The sequence below is a fragment of the Carettochelys insculpta genome, chromosome 2 (genome assembly GCF_033958435.1).
Source record: "Carettochelys insculpta isolate YL-2023 chromosome 2, ASM3395843v1, whole genome shotgun sequence".
NCBI lineage: Eukaryota > Metazoa > Chordata > Testudines > Carettochelyidae > Carettochelys > Carettochelys insculpta.
The window spans coordinates 61,546,249-61,566,488 of NC_134138.1; the positions used below are offsets into that span (position 1 = coordinate 61,546,249).

The window sequence follows — 20,240 nt, forward strand, 5'->3', positions numbered from 1 at the left end:
TGTACGCCAGTGAAACATGGACTTTGCGCTCAAAACAAGAGCAGCGTCTCAACACATTCCACATGTGCTGCCTTAGGCGCATACTCGGTATCTCTTGGCAGGACAAGGTCCCCAATAGCACAGTGCTTGAGAGGGCAGGCACTGCCTCCGTGTTCACCCTTCTCAAACAGAGGTGTATGCACTGGCTGGGCCATGTCTCATGCATGACGGATGGACAAATACCGAAGAACCTCCTCTTCGGCGAACTGGAGTCTGGAAAGAGGCCGAAAGGGCGACCTAAATTGCACTACAAGGGCACGTGCAAGCATGACCTCAGCGCTCTCTCTATCAGTGTGAACACCTGGCATTTGCTCGCCTCAGACAGGCATGCCTGGAAACAGGGAGTGAAGGAAGCTCTTGTTATGTATGAAACTACCTTGGTGAAGGAAGCAGAAGACAGGAGAGCCCTCAGGAAGATCCGTGCCCGTGATACCAGAGCGACATCTGCCTACTGCTGCTCACAGTGAGGAAAGGACTGCCACTCCCGCATTGGATCACACAGCCACAGAAGACACCGCTCGAATCAGTCCAACTGGGGCACAAACCTGTGATCCCTCGGGATTGAAGGATGCCTACGATTGAAAAATATGTATCCTTTGTAACTGAAATGCAGATTCTCAGTTGCACGAAGAACTGCTCCAGGGACCAAAAACTGGTCTTTAACCACCTTTCCATCACTCTAATCCCCTGGAATATCAGAGAGCTGGTAAGTATAGACTCTGGTCAATTTACAGCAGCCTGAGACATAAAACCAATGTGTAAAAAAGCAGAGAACCAGCATGTCTCCAATAGAGAGCCACTGGACTCAAACTCAAGAGACCTGTGTTCTTTTCTTGATTATGCCACTAGAGACACCATTATAGAACATAAAATCATGCATACAAAATAAATTATTTATGCTTTTCAGGAAAAGTGTGCATTGATAAAACTATGAAGTTATCAACTGCCTACTTACAGTGTCAGTCCTGAGCCCAAATAGAAGCTAACAACCTCACCCTTTGAGCAACTGGCTGCAAAATTCTTAAGAAATAGGAAAGGTGTAAGTCTTACTAATGCAGGAATATGTAGCTTCCTGACACAGTATGGAAGAGATGTCAAGACTTTTTTGCTCTGTAGGTTTTGGAAAGTCATGGGATCCGAGATCTCCAGGGCAGAACCATAGCTTTAACCTTAGGTCACATTTTGGAGTGCAAATCAGACCAATGAAAGGTTGTATCACAGCCTGTCCTGTAACTCCGGATGCCTTAAATGGTACCAGCTGTCAGCGGACAAGCATGCATTTCCCTGAGCACATTGCTGTGCAGCCATGGTTCAGCAGTCTGACCCCAGCAATCTATTTTTAACATAAGCCTAACCCAGTCTCCATCAGCCTCAGCTACTACTTGCAGAATGATTAGCTCGCCCTCATTCCCATTTTTCCCCCCAAATGATCATCCCTTACACATCAGCCCTTTTGTGACACAGAATATTGCTCCTTTAGGCTACGTCTACAATAGCCAAAAACTTTGAAATGGCCATGCAAATGGTCATTTCGAAGTTTACTAATGAAGTTTACTAATGGAGCGCTGAAATACATATTCAGTGCCTCATTAGCATGCGGGCGGCCGTGGCACTTTGAAATTGACACAGCTCGCCGCCGCGCGGCTCGTCCAGACGGGGCTCCCTATGAGCAGATGGGAATAAGGAGACTTCGAAGTAGCCAGGGGCCTTTCAAAAAGAAGCCCCGTCTGGACGAGCCGCGCGGCGGCGAGCCATGTCAATTTTGAAGTGCCGCGGCCACCTGCATGCTAATGAGGCGCTGAATATGTATTTCAGCACTTCATTGGTAAACTTTGAAATGGCCATTTGCATGGCCATTTCGAAGTTTTTGGCTAGTGTAGACACGGCCATAGAGAGACAAAACAAGCACAGATTATTACTTTAATTGGAGCTGATTGTTTCAATTCAAACATAGCGCTGGTTTTGTTTAGATTAAAAGCAAAATTTGATTGAATTGGGGTCATTAATTGAGTATCAGGTATAAAGACAAAGTGTTTACAGGCAAATAAAAACGAAATACACATTCAAGTGGCGAAGACCTTAACAAGTTACAGACTTGCTGCAAGGTAGATTCATTCTTTTTTCATGATTTGATTAGGACCCTTCTTAGAAGCACAAGTTGCTAGTTTCCTGCTTCTTCTTAAGTGAAAAGCTTTTCACAGAGAAGGTTTCTCACATTTATTCAGTTCCCAGAGATTCCAACCCCCTTGGTGGAGGGACCTTTTTTCCTCTGGTTGAAAGGACTCTGTGTCCTTGATTTTATCCTGTGATATGTTCCAAGATGGCATCTTCTTAGATCTCCCCAAATTCCATATTTTGTTTCCAGTCTCAGGATGATCTTGTATCATAGAGGTAGCGGTGTTAGTCTGTCTCTTTGAGAACAAGAAGTCCTGTTGCTCTTCACTTCCTGGGGGGGCTTCCCATCTCCCCACTAATTTGTATGTAAATAAGATTTCCATTGTTTCTGGTCACAGTTTTTCTTCATTAATTTCATTAGAGATAGCTCACTTCGCTCCTGTGTATGTGTGTGGGGAGGGGGAGAAGCCTGTTTATTCCTATGTTTGTTCAAAGACTATAAACTATAATATCATTAAATGTCCATATAGCCTTATATATATATATATATCGTTTTAAAATGTGTATATTTATACTATTAGTCACAAATGTGTCATTAACTTTCATAAAAGACCTAACTTGATTAATTTATAATATTACATACAATTAGTGGATTCAGTCATTTCTTATTTGGGCTTGAGATCTCCACAAGAGGCTTCGTGCACTCCACACTTACTCAGTTGATGCCTTTGTTTCCATTTTATGTTAACATATCTTTATTGTGTTTGCCCAACAACCAGCCAGCTAGTCAGGTATACATTTCTTTGTCTGAGGCAGATTTGCATATGCATTAATTACCAAACATATTGAGAACATAATGCTTGTCCATATTCATAACTTTACTAGAAACATGCTATATACAAAGTCACACAAAAATATTAATGATCAGCGAATTAGTTTTCCTGTAATCTTACATAACATATTTTATATAAAGATTATAACTGTTAGATATAGAGAATAGACAGGGCTCACAGGAGTTGCTAACAATAGTAAACCACCAAAATGCTTCTGTGTCACACTATAACACAATTTTAAGATACAAATGCCACAGAATGTCATTTAGAAACCAGGATTAATATTAAACTTGTGAATGCCTGGAAGCTTTATGACTTGTGACTTGTGACTTCAAAATGTATGTAGTTTCTGTTAAATTTTGTTACCTTCTCCTGAAACTTGCAAAGTAATGATACAGCTACTAAAGGAAAGTGTCTGCAAAATAAAGTCAAACTAAAAATGGCCTAGTCAAGGTATGACTGTTAACTAATTATTAGTACTTGAGAATGGACATCTGGACAAAACTTGAAGTGTAGGTATTAAAGACCCCTATTCCTTTCAATTCCTTTTCTTCCAAGGGATATGAATTCTTTGAAGGTCTTTGGAGCAGAAGTGGTCTTTGTTTTTTGTGTTCTCTTTACTACATTAGGGCCTGGATTTTGTCTTTAGTTGCTATTTTAAAGCAATATACATATATAAGGGTTGCTTTTTTAAAATTTTTAATTATTCCTTATTCAGATGAACTACTGTTAAAATCAATGCGAGCTGCTGATGCTCAACCCTTCTGATAATTAGGACAATCATTTTGTTTCCTTGATATCACTATAGATAGCAAACTTTAGACCTTCAAAGTTGAAAAAGTTGGCTTCTGTGCCTCAAAATAATGAAACTGGATTTAGACAATTCCTTAACATCAGATTCTTAACTGATGTAATTACTATTGAGCCATTGAGTGCAATGGAACTATGCTAAATTATTCAGTAGCAACATGCATGATGTTTGGAAGGAGCAACACAGATTTTAGGAGGGAAGCGTTTGGAACAGACATCAGGAATTCAGTCTGTGAGTGCATGGTTGTAATGTTAGTTGAGGTTGTAGCACCTCTAAGTATTTTTCTGAGCAAAGAAACATTTTAGTTCAACAAGCACGGAATCCTCCCATTATTACTGAGCGTGTGAAAAGAGACTATTCCTTCAGCTAAGATCTAGCTCAAGACCCTTCTTTCAGAATGCTGTCATCAAACTTTCCATTTAATATTAATTCTTTTGATTTGAGGATTGTTAATGTGACACTACTTGATAGTGAATTTCAGTTTAGAAGGCAGATGATAATTGTCAAAATAGCAACATGTGCTCTATGCACTTGTTTATTTTTTTTTTGTATTTATCAAATGAAGAAATATCAGTACTGTGGGCTTGTGATTGCTTTGCTTAACTTCTAACTACATTTATTTTCCACACTGGAAGGAAGCTTTACTCACAAGATACATAATTAAGAACCATTTTTATGTTATCGTAGCTGATACTACTATAAGAAAAATGAATGTGTTTCACAGTATTATTTACTTTCTCTCCAGATCATATTAAGCAATCAGAGTATATCTCTTAAGGGTCATGGGTTTGGTAGGCATTCCAATAATTTTTCAGGAGTGAACTAGTTAGGAGGTATAGTGTAATCTACATGAATATATCTTGATGCCTGCTCAATGAACCTTATCCATTCCTAGATTTATGTGGTGCTTGTCATATGGATAAGCTACCATGGATAACAAAGCACAGTTAATAAGCATGACTAATCCTGCTTCCATTTACTTCAATGGCACTTGATTAAAGGGTAATTTAATTAGGATAAATTTTTTAAGAATGGAGCAGTTTTGCTAATTGTGAGGGAATGAATCAAAGTAGACATTTTTAAATTACTTTCATTTGAATATTCTGCATGTTTCTGGAGGCTGGCCACATTCAGGATAGGTATACTATTTCTTTAAACCTGTAGCATGGAGCCAGATAGAAGTGTGCTGGAGAACAGAGTTCTGTGCAGATACAAAATTGGTGTCCTCATTTACATCCACACCTTCAAAAAAAGGTCTGCAGATATCTGCATCCCCATGCATGGATGCAAATATAAAGTAGATAGCTGTAAATTTGCAGGATTCTAGATACACAATGGCTGTGTCTACACTTGCATTCTTTCAAAGACGGGTTTACTTTCTAAGGAGCAGTGTCTACACTGGTTTTCTTCTTTCGAAAGAAGCTATTTCAAAATAAGAATATGCAAATGAGGTGTCAGATATGTAAATCTGCACCTCATTTGCATTTTATTTCCCTCATTTGCAAGTCTCTTTCAAAAGAGGAATGCAAGTGTAGACACAGCCAATAATTTGTATCCTCATCTGAATCCCCAAAAGTGAGCCAATATTCTTAGATTTGAAGAAGGCTCTAGATAGGTATTCTGCAGTGAAGCAGAATAACTGTTTTCTTTACAGCAATAAAGAGTAAGAAGAATGAGACTTCTTCTATGGTTCTTTACCATTATAAAGTGACTCCTCACTGAGATAGAATAGAAAGAGTCAGTTTTCAAAAGTTCCCTTTGTTTCAGATTGAATTCCAAGGGGAGAGTGGGAAAGCAACACCAGAAGGCGTTGGAAGGGAAAAGTCAAATTGGAGAGACAAAGCTGCCAAACCTGTCCTCAAAGCAAGAAGTTTTTGCACTAAGGAGTATGGAGTGACTCAGAAAAAAAACTTCAATCCTGTGTCCTTTTAGAGCTAGTTGGAAAATGCCAATTTTTCTCACATCAACATTTCAGAAAAAATATTTTTATTAAGACATAAGATTTTCTGGAAAAAAGCGTTTCAGTTTTTCACTTCAGAACTTGAAACCTCAAACTTTCTTTTTTTTAAACGTTCAGTTGGTGTTTTGGCTTTGCAGACTGATAGTTACAAGAAAAGGGTTATTCATTGAAAAGCCAGTGACATTTTGAAAATTAGCTGGTTCCTCCCCCTTCCTCCCCTTGCCCCCCCACCCACCTTGCAAACATTTCCATTTTGACAAAAAGCCTTTTTTCACAAAATTAAAAAAAATCCAACTAGCTACAGGAAGAAATGGACTGCTCACGACTGTGTCTAATATTCAGTGCTCTCCAGTTTACATCAAAGTCCCTTGAACAGGAGGCTGGGCAGCAAAATATGACAACAGGAAATAGAAGATGGCAGTAGCAGTCTCTTTGAAAGATGCCCATATAGAAAAGTTAGATGAATATAAAGTAGGATGTTAATTTAAATCACTACATTTACTGGTATAAGTCAGCTTCTGGCTTGGTTTGTAGTTCTAAAGCAATTTAAAGTAAGCTGAAAAAGTCATTTATTTTTTTTTTTTTAAGTGGCCTCATGGGGAAGTTATAGCAATGTAACTAGAGCCGTTTAACTATGCCAGTAGACCTGGAAAAATCTCCTGCATAGAAAGGCTGTAAGTGGAAAGGGAATCACTACTTAAAAAGGAGAGTGAGAAGAAGAGAAGTTTGGAGAAACAGGAAAGACGGAGAGTCCAGAAACTTAGAGAGCCTAAGAAGAGGTCGTGTGGCAGAGGATTGATCTTTGGAAGAGTAAATGATGTGGTGGAGCCATTCAAATATTGTAATGTCACTTTGTGCTAAGAGTGCCATTTCGATATTATTATAGCCTCTTGTATTCTAACATTTGATCGTGTTTCATCTAATTAGTTAATCATACAGAACTTTTAGAATGTAAAGTATTATGTAAGTTTCAACTAGTAATACTTGTGTGCTACTGTTTTACTGCTCTTTTTTAAATTAAGTCTTAAAGTTATTTTCTTTGGACATAGAAATTTTAATTGAATAACCACCAATGTTGCTTTAACTATAACAGAATTATTTTTTGTTCTATGAAAGATTTCAGCTTTTCTACAGTTTGTAATAAAATAACCAGATTTCTGGTTTCCTGAAACTGTTTTTGAGATTTATCTTGCCATGCTGGCAAATGATTTTGCTTACATTGGAATACAGTTATTTACTTTTACCATTCACATTAAGAAGGGTATTTTTGCTGTGTACACAAAGTTTGTATTTTTGATTATACTTTCATTAGCTCTGCCAAAAAACAAAATCTAAATTAAATGAGATTGCTTACATATCTAAATAAAAAATTAAGCCTTACCCATGGGGACAGAAATAATTGCAGATAATTAGGACTAATCCTTAAAAAAGCCCCAAGCTAGTCAGTGTACAAATGCTCAAAGATGCACTTAAATGACTCCAGTGGAGGAGGCTCGATCCTTCAGATGAAGAAGGAGAGATGAAGTACTCTTCCTAAAGTACTGTTACCAAGCAGCAGTCTGTAACAGGATTTTCATGAGCCTTGTTTATCTCACATCCGTGAAATCAATGGAATTACTTCACTTTAAAACCAATGAGAGGAAGTCTTCAAGAAGCAGTGGAGGCAGGTGGGGGTGGTGGATTGTTGTCCTAGAATAGCAATAAATGCTACTGGTACAACACATAGCAAAGCTAAGATGACATAGTATGTCTTATATGTTTTTAAATTATTCCTTGAACCTTGAGAGCCCACTCATGCCATATTTTTCTTAACAGCTAGAGCTCCTATTCACTCTTTTTGTTTTCCTGAGAAGAAAGCTGTGATTCACACAGTTTCACGTCCAGAAGAGCTGGAACTTTAAGAAGCAAACGCTAGAAGATATTCAGTCAGATTGTAATAGCTGGTAATTCCTAACCTATCAACTCTCAGCACTGGAATTACCTCCTGATTAAATTAAACCAAATTAAACCAAGCTCCTGAACTTGAACTAAGCTAAATTTCTAAACTGATTATAAAAAGCTTTCAAACTGGAGAGAGCCTCCAAGCTGATTGAAGAGAGTGTCTTAGGGCTGGAGCAGGCCTCTGTCTCAGCTGAACTCCCAAACTGAAATGAGCACCACCAGACTACAGCAGGTACGCCAGTCCCTTACCCCCACCCTGTTATGCTTAAAAGAAGCACACAGTATTTTTCGGGGGGATAAGGCATCATGCCACATCTATTAAACAATATAGGCAAAGCAGCGTGTACTGTCACACACACACACACACACTCTCTCTCTCTCTCTCTCTCTCTCTCTCTCTCTCTCTCTGCTGATGTTATAATTACCAGTCTGTTGCCCACCCTGACCTACTGGCCAGATATCAGGAATAGGGGCATTGAGCCAAGTTCTTTTTGTTAGGACTGGTGCTCCACCTTGCAAGATGCCCCATTCTTTATAGGGTTTTTCCCCTCATCCAAGTCCGTGTGTTTCACTTTATCAGGCCTTACTCAATCAGTCAGCATTTCAAACAGACAAACAATTTATTTCAGCATTTCCAGCAGTCTTTCTGTGCACGACCTCATCTGGGTGTTGCCTTGCATGCTGATGGCCCAAAGGTGTTGGTCTCTTGGGAAAGTCTTTATCCATTCTTCTCCCACCTTGTACATTCCTCATTAAAGGGGTGTTTGCCTCCAACTCTGAGGTAGTCAATCTGCCTTGTTTTGGTTTGCCCGGGTCCTTAGCTCCACCTTTTGCCTGAGTCCTTAGCTCCACCTCTGATCCTTTGGATAGTAAAGGTCCTTTCATGTCCATGCTTTCTCTCATTCACACACACAGGCACACATTTATATAATTGCAGCAGGGCAAGAACAAAGAATGTGTGTTACAATTTAACATATTACAGAGTGAACAGAGTAATAAAGAATGTATCTGTTACCTAGCACGAAGTCTTAACAGTCTATTATAGTATAACAAAAATCTATAAAACTATAAGTCTACATTATCTATTATAACAAAACAAAAAAGCAGTCCAGTAGCACTTTAAAAGACTAACAAAATAATTTATTAGGTGATGAGCTTTCGTGGGACAGACCCACTTCTTCAAATCATAGCTGTACCAGAACAGACTCAATATCTAAAGCACAGAGGTCCAAAAATTGTTATCAAAATTGGCAAATCAGAAAAATTGTTATCAAGCTTGGCAAATCACAAGAGCAGAGGGGCAGCAGGAGGGGGTGTGGGTGAGTAAGTGCCTCCTCCTGCCGCCCCTCTGCTCTTCTGATTTTCCAACCTCAATAACAATTTTTGGTCCTCTGTGCTTTACTCCGCCATTGCCTGTCCTAAGCGCAGATGAAAAAGGAGGAAGGTTGGGCATTGGGCTAGCAACCCAATCCCTTAAACCTATTAATCGCTACAGAAACAACAAGTGCAACCAAACAAAATAAACAAAAACCTTTATGACGGCGCTGAATGAAAGCCAAAAGGAAGTTCAGTGCCTGATGCAGAGGTCGATCCTAAGTGCCAAAACCACAACGAAAGTCGGAACTTGGAATGTACAAATATTATACCAGTGTGGAAACCTAGCACAGTTACTTTGCGAATTTGACAGCTACCGAATGGACATCCAAGGCGTTAGCAAGATGAAGTGGTTAGGAAGTGACAGGATACCTAGTGATGGAAAGACCATTCTATACTCTGGAAATGATGACCAACATGTGTACAGCGTAAGTCTGGTACTCAGCAAGGATGCAACACAGGCATTAGTTGGATGGAAGCCCATCAGCAAGCGCATTATCACAGAGAGGTTCCAGTAGAGCCATGTAAAGACTACCGTGATTCAGGTCTATGCACCTACTGAGGATGCCGATGAAACTGAAAAGAACACATTTTACAACCTGCTGCAAGATACTATCAATGGTGTCCCCAGTCATGACATGAGGCTATTTATGGGTGATATGAATGCACGAATAGACAGGAAAAGGCAAGGATGGGAACACATGATTGGCCCATATGGATCAGCGATAAAAACGAGCGATAATGGAGAGCGCCTACTGCTGTTCTGTAGTATGAATAACTTGTGCACTGGAAACACCTATTTCGCACACAAAAATATTCATAAGAAAACATGGCGGTCTCCTGATGGCAACACTAACAATGAAATCGATTATCTCTGTATCAGCAAACGCTGGTGATCAGCGCTGTTAGATGCACGAGTGTATCATGGAGCCTATATTGGATCGGACCATCATCTTCTGATGGCATCTCTTTGCCTTTGCTTAAAAAGAAAAAGTGAAAGGCAACCACTCTGGTCCTTCGCAGTGAAAAGATGAGAGATCAGGCCATGGCTGAACAGTATAAGTTCAAACTCAAGAATCAGTTACAACAAATGCATCATGAAACTGAACTCAAAGACCAGTGGATGCGGTTCAAACAAGCAGTTACTAAGAGTGCGGAAGAGACGATTGGATGGAGAAGAGGCACACAAAGAGAATGCTGGATACAAGACAGAACCTGGAAACTGATATATGAGCATAAAATCGCGAAACAGCATAGAGACCAGGCAAAATCACCAAACGAAATAGCAGAGGCTACTGCAAATTACCAATTGCTGGATCGTCAAGTTAAGAAAAGCTGTCGGGCTGACAAAAAAGAATGGTTGGAACGTAAGGGTGCTGGAGCAGAAGAAGCAGCTAAGAAATGTAATACCAAGACACTGTATCGTATTGTCCGAGAATTAAGAGGTGCAAGATGCAATTCCAACGTTCCTATCAAGGATAAGAATGGGAAGATCTTACTTAGTAAAGAAGAGCAAGATGCACGCTGGGTAGTGCACTTCAAAGAGATATTAAACCAGCCAGCTCCAGTCACAACCTATGATTTTAGTAATTCCAGTCCTTCTGATGAACTAGAAGTAGACCTAGGCGTGATTAAATTTGAAGAAACTGATACAGCCATTAGATCACTGAAGAATAACAAGGTCGCTGGTCTTGACCAAATCACGGCCGAATTACTAAGGTATGGGGGCCACAGTGTCATGCAAGAACTAACAGGGTTGTTGAACGCATGCTGGCGAGCAGAGTGTGTTCCAAGTGATTGGAGGAAGGGAGTGATTGTTAAGTTACCAAAAAAGGGGAATGTCACCGATTGTAGTAATTGGAGAGATATTCCGCTCCTATGAGTCCCAGGCAAAGTGTTTTGTATTGTCCTGCTCAGGAGGCTTCTGGCCACAGTGCATAATACACTGTGGGAGGAGCAGGCTGGATTTTGGCACGGACACTCATGCAGAGAGCAAATCTTCACGTTGCGCAACATCATTGAACAGAGTATTGAATTTCAACAGCCGCTGTCAATAAACTTTATCGATTTTAAAAAGGCGTTTGACAGCATACATAGAGAGTCATTGTGGAATATAGTACATAGTTATGGTATCCTGCAACGCTACATCAATACCTTCCAAAATCTCTACCTAAACTCCAGTTGCTGTGTGAGGACCGATAGTGGTATGACCGATTTCTTCACTATTGACTGTAGTGTGCGGCAAGGGTGTCTTCTATCGCCATTCTTGTTCCTTCTGGCTGTGGACTTCATTATGAGGAAAGCAATGTGCAGGACGAATTTTGATATCACTTGGGAAAATCAGTGCCAGCTCACGGATCTGGACTTCACTGATGATATCACGCTGCTTGCAGAAACGGGCGAATGCTTACAGGACATGACAACAAGAAAAAGAAGCAGGTAAAGTTGGGTTGAGGATAAACAGCAAAAAACCAAAGGTGATGTGGGTCAGAAAAGCTCAGGCGAATACGCCAATAGTGGTCGAAAGTCAGTCTTTAGAAGATGTCCAGCGGTTCACCTATCTTGGCAGTATTCTGTCCAATGATGGGGATGTCGAGGCAGATGTCAACTGCAGAATCAGGAAAGCCTCGGCAATGTTTCAAAGACTATGCCCAGTTTGGTCTGCATCAGCAATTGGCCTTGCTACAAAGCTTCGACTCTATAGCACTATTGTCATGTCCAGTGCAATCTACGCCAGTGAAACATGGAAAAACACTGCAAGAATATCATATAAGCTGAATGTGTTCCACCAACGATGTCTGCGTAAGATCCTTGATGTCACCTACATCAAACGCATTACTAATGAAGAGATTGTACGAAGATGTGGTCTGCAGAGACTGCAGGATGTTGTGGCAGAGCGTAGATTGCGTCTTGCTGGACACACCTTGCGTCTTTCAGATAATCTTCATCCAAAGGTAGCAATGCGATGGACACCAGCTGAAGGAAAGAGAAAAAGGGGAAGACCACTGAAAACGTGGCGAAGCACGGTTAAAGAAGATTTTGACAACATTGGCATAATGTGGGAAGAAGTGGAAACAGTGGCATCAGACCAGAATCTCTGGAAAGCACTTGTTGCCCAATGTGCCCAGACGCACAGGCGGACCTAAGTCTAAGTCTAAGTGTTTTATATATTGAGTCTGTTCTGGTGTGGCTATGGTCTGAAGAAGTGGGTCTGCCCCACGAAAGCTCACCTAATAAATTATTTTGTTAGTCTTCAAAGTGCTACTTGACTGCTTTTTTTGTTTTGACAGAATACAGATTAACACAGCTACCTCTCTGTCACTTATCTATTATATGTCTACAACCCCAGTCAGCCTTCTTCACTTGACTCAGAAGAGAATCCCTTCTCTGGGAGAAGACACTGCAGTCTGTCCTAGCTCCAAGATAATAGGATTGTCCTTGGCTTCTGCACTCTAGTCTCTCCTTGAGACTCAGCAGAGAACATTGCTATACTAAAAGTCATAAAATTTAAGGCCAGATAATATTCCATTTGCATTTTTAAAATAAAGCATATAAGTAAACCCATCTCAGAGGAATAGCCATGTTAAACTGTAATTTCAAAAATAAGCTACAGGACTGCTTGTTATTTGTGAAACTAAAGATTAACATGGCTACCCCTCTGAGATGGATTTATTTTAAAAATGCATGTCAGCTGAAGAAGTGGGTCTTATTCATGAAAGCTCATGACCCAATAAATTTGTTAGTTTTTCGAGTACTACAGGACTGCTTGTTATTTAAGGAAATTCATGACTATTACTATTTAAAAGTTCACCAGACTAAAGAAAGATGTGTGAGGACTGAGAGGCGGCATCTCTTTTAAAACAGGGTCAAGAAACAAGACATGAAGAAATTCTTCTCCTGCTAACATCAATAGGAAAACTCTCAGTTTGGTCTATAGCTGCCTATCACATCCCTCATAAATATTTGCTTCAGAGTGCTCTCCTAGAATCTTGGATGTTATGGGGCCAAGAAGAATATAAACAGGCACTTGCATGCCAATCCCCTATGTCAGTTAAAACATTAAAAATGTTCCAATCAGCTTGTTATAGGCTGGTCTAAACAACTGACCTTTTATATCACCCATGATTTGTATGTGTTGTTGGTTAAATCTTGGCCTAGTGATAGGGGCTAAGGAACCAGATTCTGCCTGGGGAGTACTGCAGGGACAGCAAACGGACTCCTTCTCCACAGGCTAAGGAAAGATAGTAGCATTGCTGCATTGTGCAGCCCTGATACTGCAGTAGGACCTACAATTCCTTTCCCATATGCTGAGAATCCACTTCTCCCTCACTTCACTCCCAAACGCGTCCACAGGTGGAGCCCACAAAGAGCTGTGCTCCATGGCACTCAGTGTCCACATACAATTATACAGAAATCGTTTGTTTTACCAATAACAACATTTTTAAAAGTTGCTTGCTGTCCCAGTGCCAGGAGTGGTTTACAGCTGAGACTGCGCCAGCTTGGGGACACACTGTCAGAAAATAGAGCGGATGCCCCAAACTGGTGGTACATTCAATCATTAGATTTCACCAAGCCAGTAATAAAACAGTACTCTTGGATCACTTACACTAATTTACCGCAGACTACAGACAGTCCCCTGGCCATACTGGCCCTGCTTACTTCTCAGGTAAACTGGACTTCTGTGGCATAAGGTTATTAAAACCAAAACCACCACACATTAGATTCTTCCAGTCCCCAGGGACCAGTCACTTCCCACCAAGTCAATGAATACTTCAGGAGCTCATCAAAACTCTTAGCCAATCTTCAGAATCTAAAAAGGTAAAGATTTATTAAGAAAAAAAAATGAGAGCAAAGAGATTAAAGCAACATAGAAGTTGTAGTCAAAGGTGATAACTCAGATGTAGAATTTCTTAAGAATCTTTTCATAAGTCCTTCAGGGGTTTCCCAAAATAAACTTTGGTAGATCTCACTCCAATGGCTTGAAACTCTCCTGTTTTAAGTCCGGCACATTAGAGATTTTAAAAAAAGATGCTTTCCAAAGTCTGAAACAGGCATTGTGAGGTTTGCTGGCACAGTACAGCTACATCTACATTATGGCACTCTTTCAAAAGACAAGCTTCCAGAAGATATCTCCCAGAAGATCGCCTTTCCAAAGCGTACATCTACACACAGAAAGTGGATCGAGCTTTTGACCTGCACTTTCGAAAGACCACTCCACTCTTTCAAAAGAGCGCGTCCACAAAGCCACAGGTGCTCTGTGGAAAGAACAGAGCAGGAAATGCTGCAGACAAGGTTGCATGGCTGAGAAGCCCTTCCAGGCCCTGCAGCCAGCCACTCCCTTAAAGCACCTTAAAACACTCCCAGCACCCTCACCCTGTACACCTGAGACCTGTCGAGCTGCTCCAAGCAATGCAGAGCCTGTACGTGGATCCAATGGCTACCCACGCCCGATGAATCTAGATCAGCAGCTTCTGGCATGGAGATGGCCTTCCTGAGCGCTGTGGTCAGCCACCTGGCCAATGTGGTCACAGCCACCCTCCACCTCCTACTGGGGGTGAGCCCCCCCACCAGGGATCAAGGCCCCTCTTCCCAAGATCCCTCCAGTACTCCCACCAAGTGCCCTGGTGGAGGGCACCCAGAGGCCCAGCGGCATGTGGGAGGTGACCTGCAGGAGGGGGTCCAGGAGAGCCAGAATGGGGGAGGGAACTGGGGGAGGGAACCCTTCCTCCCATGCAGGTCATCTGTGCAGTCAACTCCACGTTGCTCCACAAGGTCATCCACATGGGAGATATGGACTCGGCCATCACAGGGTTCACCATGGTGGCTTCTTGAATTGCTTTGGTGCCCTGAATGGGAGACACGTGCCTATCCTTGCCCTGAAACACAACATTGGCCGCTACATACACTGCAAGGAATACAACTCAGTAATGGTCCAGGTGCTGGTGGACTCCAAGGGCTGGTTCATGAACATTAATGTGAGTTGTGCGGGCCAGACACATGACACCTGTGTGTTCTGGAACTCCAGCCTCTGCCACTGCATGGAGGCCTGGATATACATCCCCCTGTGAGAGCTCCAGGTTGGGGATGTCATCATGTACCTCTGCATGGTGGCAGATGCTGCCTACCCACTGCAGCCCTAGCTAATGAGGGCCTACATGGTCCAACCTGAACCCACGCAGAAGGTTTTTAACAACATGGTTGAGAGAGCATTCATGCACCTCAAGGGCCAGTTCAGGTGCCTCCTCATCCTCCTGGAGGTCAGGATGTGGAACGTCCCACAGGTGGTGGGCACATGCTGCACCCTCCACAACATTGTGAAGGACAAGGTGAGGCATTTGTCCTACAAGCAGCCAGCCGCTAACCCAAATCACCCGGCCCACTGAGTTGGAGTTGGCATTAGAGAGACCCTCTGTGAGAGTATCACTCATGGGCCCCAGTGACCTGCACCCACAGTCACCCCTTGCAGGCCCCCCCACACACATACACCCCTCCGTCCCACCTTCAAAACTCCCCTACACAGAGATCCACCCCTCACAGTCCCCCCATCATAAGCATGGGAAACAGGGATGGTGCAAAAATAAACTGTTTAATGAAAAGTAAGAACAGTGTGGTTTTTACAAATGGTGACCAGAACTATTTACAATGAGGAACAGGGGCAAACTATATACATGAGGGGTCTGTGGAAGGGGAGAGCAGCTCAGCTGGGGGCCGGGGGGGGGCACAGGGGGGCATCGGTGGAGGGCCATGAGCCCCATCAGCCCCAGGATCCCCACCCACCCCTAGTTCAGGTTCCCAGTGGGGCTGTGATGGGGCAGGAAGCACAGGGAGGGAGAGCCATGGGAGGGCTTTGGCAGGGTCAGACTTGGTGGTGGGGAGGGACAGCAGGGAAGGTGGCATGAGGGACAGGGCAGGGCAGGGCAGATGGGTCAGGTGCTCCCTCAGGACCCCAGTTATATCCTGATGCTGGACATGAGATCCTCCCAGGCCACCATCTGCCAGGCTAAGTCTTCCTCCTCCAGGTGGGGCACTGCTCAGCCACTATGCCTGGTTGTCCTGGTACAGGCCTGTCATGGTGATAGTGGGGGGATGTGACTGGGCACCCCCTCCTCTGCCTCTGGTGGGCTGTCCAGGACATGCCTTTGCTGCCAGCATGCTCTCAGCTTCCTGCCACAGGGTTTCTGGGTCTGTGCAGCTTTAAGGGCAGACAGACATAGGGAACATAAAGCTCTGCTGCTGCTGGCCAGGGCGCCTCCACAGCCCAGCTGGCCAGCGCCATGACAGATTCCTCTTTCGAAAGAAGGGCCCATGGTGCATCTACACACTTTTTCTTTCTAAAGAATCTTTCAAAAAAGGGAACTCTTCCCATTACAGGACTAGAGGAGCGCTTTCAAAAGCAGCACCATGTCCTTCCGATTTCCATTTGAGAAAGCAAATTTTTTGTACAGATGCTTCACGCACCCTTTTGAAAGAGGGCCAGGTTTTTTGAATATACTTTCTAGTGTGGACACGGATTATGTGTTTTCCTCTGGGAAAAAATAGGTAACTCAAGCAGTAACCTATATGTGCTTCCATATGTCAGACCAATGACTCTTGCTTTGAAGTTAACTACCTACTCCCCACGCATACATAAATAATTAACTTATACTGATTTACATGAGGCAATTGCCAAGCATTCATTGAAATAGGTGTGGATAACACAGGCAAGCTTCGTTGGTTCAATGCAGTGTATACACATTTGATCTTAAGCCTAACCGAGTACAGGATAAAGACAGATATTAACATACAAACAAAGTTTTCCTTGATTTTTTAACACATGTAAATATCAGCCTAATTAACATCTCCTTAGTATTCACATGCAGCAAATTATCCTGAATGGAACTGTGATGCCACTCCATGTACCTCTAAAAGGCACATTCAGGCAGTTGGCCTGTTAGTTTAAGCTCGTACTGATTTGCCAGTATTGCTCTTATACAATCTATTTAAAGAGAAGCTCTTTCACTGTTTGCATCCTACATCCTCATATTGAATGGGACTAGACAATAAGATCTGGGCTAGGTCTACACTTACCTTGAATATCGATGGCTGCTACGCAATTTTAGGGATGCCAATTGCATACCAAAAATTAATTTTGCAGCTGTCAATATTTGTCCCTGTCCTCACTGCAGAATGCCAACACGAGCACTCCTCCCGTCGACATTCCTTAATCCTTGTTGGCTTGCAAGGAGCTACAGGGTCTACATTGACCCCGGAACATGCTGTTTCATGGCACCATGGAAGATCTGAGTGTCTGCTCTTCTGCAGCGAGTGTATACACAGACCTCCTTGCCCCGCGACGACTGTGCGTGACCTGTCAGTGAAACATGGATGGGATTCAGAAGTTTGTCAATCACAGATAGATAGTGAATCCCAAGGAAAGTTTTTGTAACTGAGTCCACTTACCACTTGATGTCCCCTCACAACCAGAGACAGCACAGAATCATAGGGCTGGAAAGGACCTCAAGATGTCATCGAGTCCAGCCCCCTGCTTCAATCAGGATCAACCCCAACTAAGTCATCCCCCCAGGACTTTTTCAAGCCAGGACTTAAAAACCTCTAGGGATGGAGATTCCACCAGCTCTTTAGGCAACACGTGCCAGTGCTTCAGTAGTTTTTCCTAACATCCAACCTACTCCACTCCTTCTGTAACTTTAGACATTTGCTCCTTGTTCTGCCAGGCATCATTACTGAGAACAGTTTCTCTCCATTGTCGTTAGAGCTCCCCTTCAGGAAGTTGAAGGCTGCTATTAAATAACCCCTCAGTCTTTTGTAAACTAAATAAGCCCAAATCCCTCAGCCTCTCCTCATAAGTCACATGCCCCAGCCCCTTAATCATTTTTGTTGCCCTCCACTGAACCTGCTCCAGCACTTCCACATCCTTTCTATACAGCGTAGTACCTCCTCTTGGCAGTTATCACTGTGGTTTCTCTTTCAGGTAACTTTGCCCTCTCATCTTTAGACAACCCCTTCTAAGGTCCTAATTCTCCAAAGCTGAAGTCCAGAACTGCCCTTTACAGAAACAAAAAGACTGTGTCTATGGGGCTCTTCCTCAGGCAATTTTCCATGTAGTTTGCTGGGCTCTACTACCTTTGTATGGAGCCATTTAGGGATCTCAGTCTTATCCTCAGTCTGGGTTTTGGCCTGTAGTCTTGTACTACACAGCTGGGTCAGATGATTTAACCATATTTCAGTTTTCTCTGGGCCACTTTGCCATATTCAGCCCTTCAGCGTCTCCCAAACTCTTCTCCAGTTAATCAGAGTTTTGACCAGGCCTTCCTGCTTAGCATACTTTCCTCACTGTGTCCCCCCATGTCAGGGTGCCTGACTGGAGAACGGCTTGTCCTGTAATCAGGGCTGGCTTAGGCCCAGTCTCTCCAGCCCAAGGACAAGCCATCCTGTTACAGTTCCTTTAAAAAGATTTTGCCATTATTTGTTCTCTTTTAGCATGTTGTATTCCAAAACCTAAGAGCCAGGCCCTCAGATGGTCTCATCAACCCAGCCTCCAAGACAGTTTATACCACCTGTGGTAAACCCAGCGGTAGACCCTTACCTGGAAGCTTCTGGAGCCTTCTAGAAGGACAGTATACTGGGTCCAATTGGGGGATCCATGGAGTGGGCGGGTGCAGCCTGCCCACGACTAAAAGACCCCTCTTAGAGGGAGAGGGGACCCATTAAAAAAAAGGTCATGGCCCCAACAAAATGCGGGGGACAACTAAAGAAAAAACAGGGACAGGAGTGGAGATCAAAGGTTTAGAAGGAGGGAACCAGAAGGGTACACCAAGCAGAGAACCCCAGAGAGCGCCCACTGTCCCTCGAAGGTGTCAAGAGAGCCAGTGGACGCTGCCCAAAGGAACTCTGCCCGGATTCGTGAGCGGAAAGAGGAGCGGAAACAGGACCCACAATCGCATGCCTCCTCCCCTGCCAACCTCCTCTCCCGAGTGTTATAAATGGCTACCTTGGCCATAGCCAGGAGGAGGCTGACGAGGAGGTCCCGCAACTTGGTAGGACCACGGATAGGGTGTGCAAGGATAAGAAGGTGTGGGGAGAAGTGCAGCCAGAACCTCAGCAAGAGGTTCTGGAGGAGCCGAAAAAGGGGCTGCAACCTGGCACACTCAATGTAAATGTGTGCCAGGGTCTCCCTCGTGCCGCAAAAGAAGCAAGTGTCCGGGAGGGGGGTGAACCGCGCCAGGTACACTCCCGTGCTCACCGCCCCATGAAGAATTCTCCAGCTGATGTCCCCGGTGGGCCGCGGGACCAGGGTAGAATAAAGGCTGGCCCACCGGGGCTCCCCACCCTCCGAAGGTGGTAGAAGGTCCCGCCACTTGTGGTCTGGGTGGGACATGAGGGTGGGGAAGTAGAGCGTGTGAAGCACGAGCGTGTACAGATGATGTCGGGGCACGGTTCGGAAGGGGACCGGCTGCAAGGTGGGCAGCCAGCTGGGATGATGGAGGGGAGGGGGGCAGGAAGGCTCATGGAGCTGGGGGCCCACAGAGAGGTCCGGAGGGCCAGGAGTAAGAGGAGGACGGGGTACACCCTCTCACAGGACCCAGCATAGGTAGACGTGAGCAGCGGGTGGCAAGGCAGCCTTCACCTCCTCGAGTATGTGCCGGGGAGAGCGAAGGGTGGAGAGCCCCATGCACTGGGCGAGCGCTGGGGCCTCCATCCAGTCTCCCCGGTCATAGTCCAGGCGGTCTCCGATCCTGGTGATTCCACTGAGGACCAGCCTCTGGCACACCACGGGGGACTCCGCTGCCTGCACACGGAGGTAGGGGTTGTGTAGCAGGGGCTCCGCGAGGAGGTCTTCCCCCACAGTGGCTCCTAAGGACCTGGAGACTGCGAGCAGCCGCCAGGTGCAGAGGAGATCCTGGTGGAAGGCCAGCAGCTCTGAGAGGTCTCGTGGATGGCCTCTCAAAAGCAGATAAAGGAGCTGCCGGTCGTATCGGAGACCTCGGAAGCGACGGAGGAAAGCGTGCACCAGCGTGCTCCACGCCAGACTATCTGCACTATTGCTGTTGAGGAGTCCCTGCAGGGCCCAGAGGTGGAAGACATGGACCTGAGTGCAGAGGCAGGTCAGGCCCTGTCCTCCTTCCTCCGAGGGGAGATGGAGAACCCCTGCAGGGACTCAGTGCAG

The 20,240-nt window shown here is 44.1% G+C and overlaps 1 long non-coding RNA gene across 3 annotated transcripts in view; it reads right to left on the reverse strand.

The window, feature by feature from the left end:
* Positions 1–20,240, reverse strand: part of LOC142008521 (uncharacterized) — a 34,381-nt gene that overhangs the window by 6,840 nt on the left and 7,301 nt on the right. For 2 of the 3 annotated variants that reach the window (XR_012644171.1, XR_012644170.1), the window contains exon 3: positions 17,141–17,420. This is a non-coding gene — a long non-coding RNA (uncharacterized LOC142008521). Of the gene's footprint in view, positions 1–15,701; positions 16,266–17,140; positions 17,421–20,240 lie in introns of those variants that run through there. The other variant, XR_012644169.1, reaches the window with a different exon arrangement.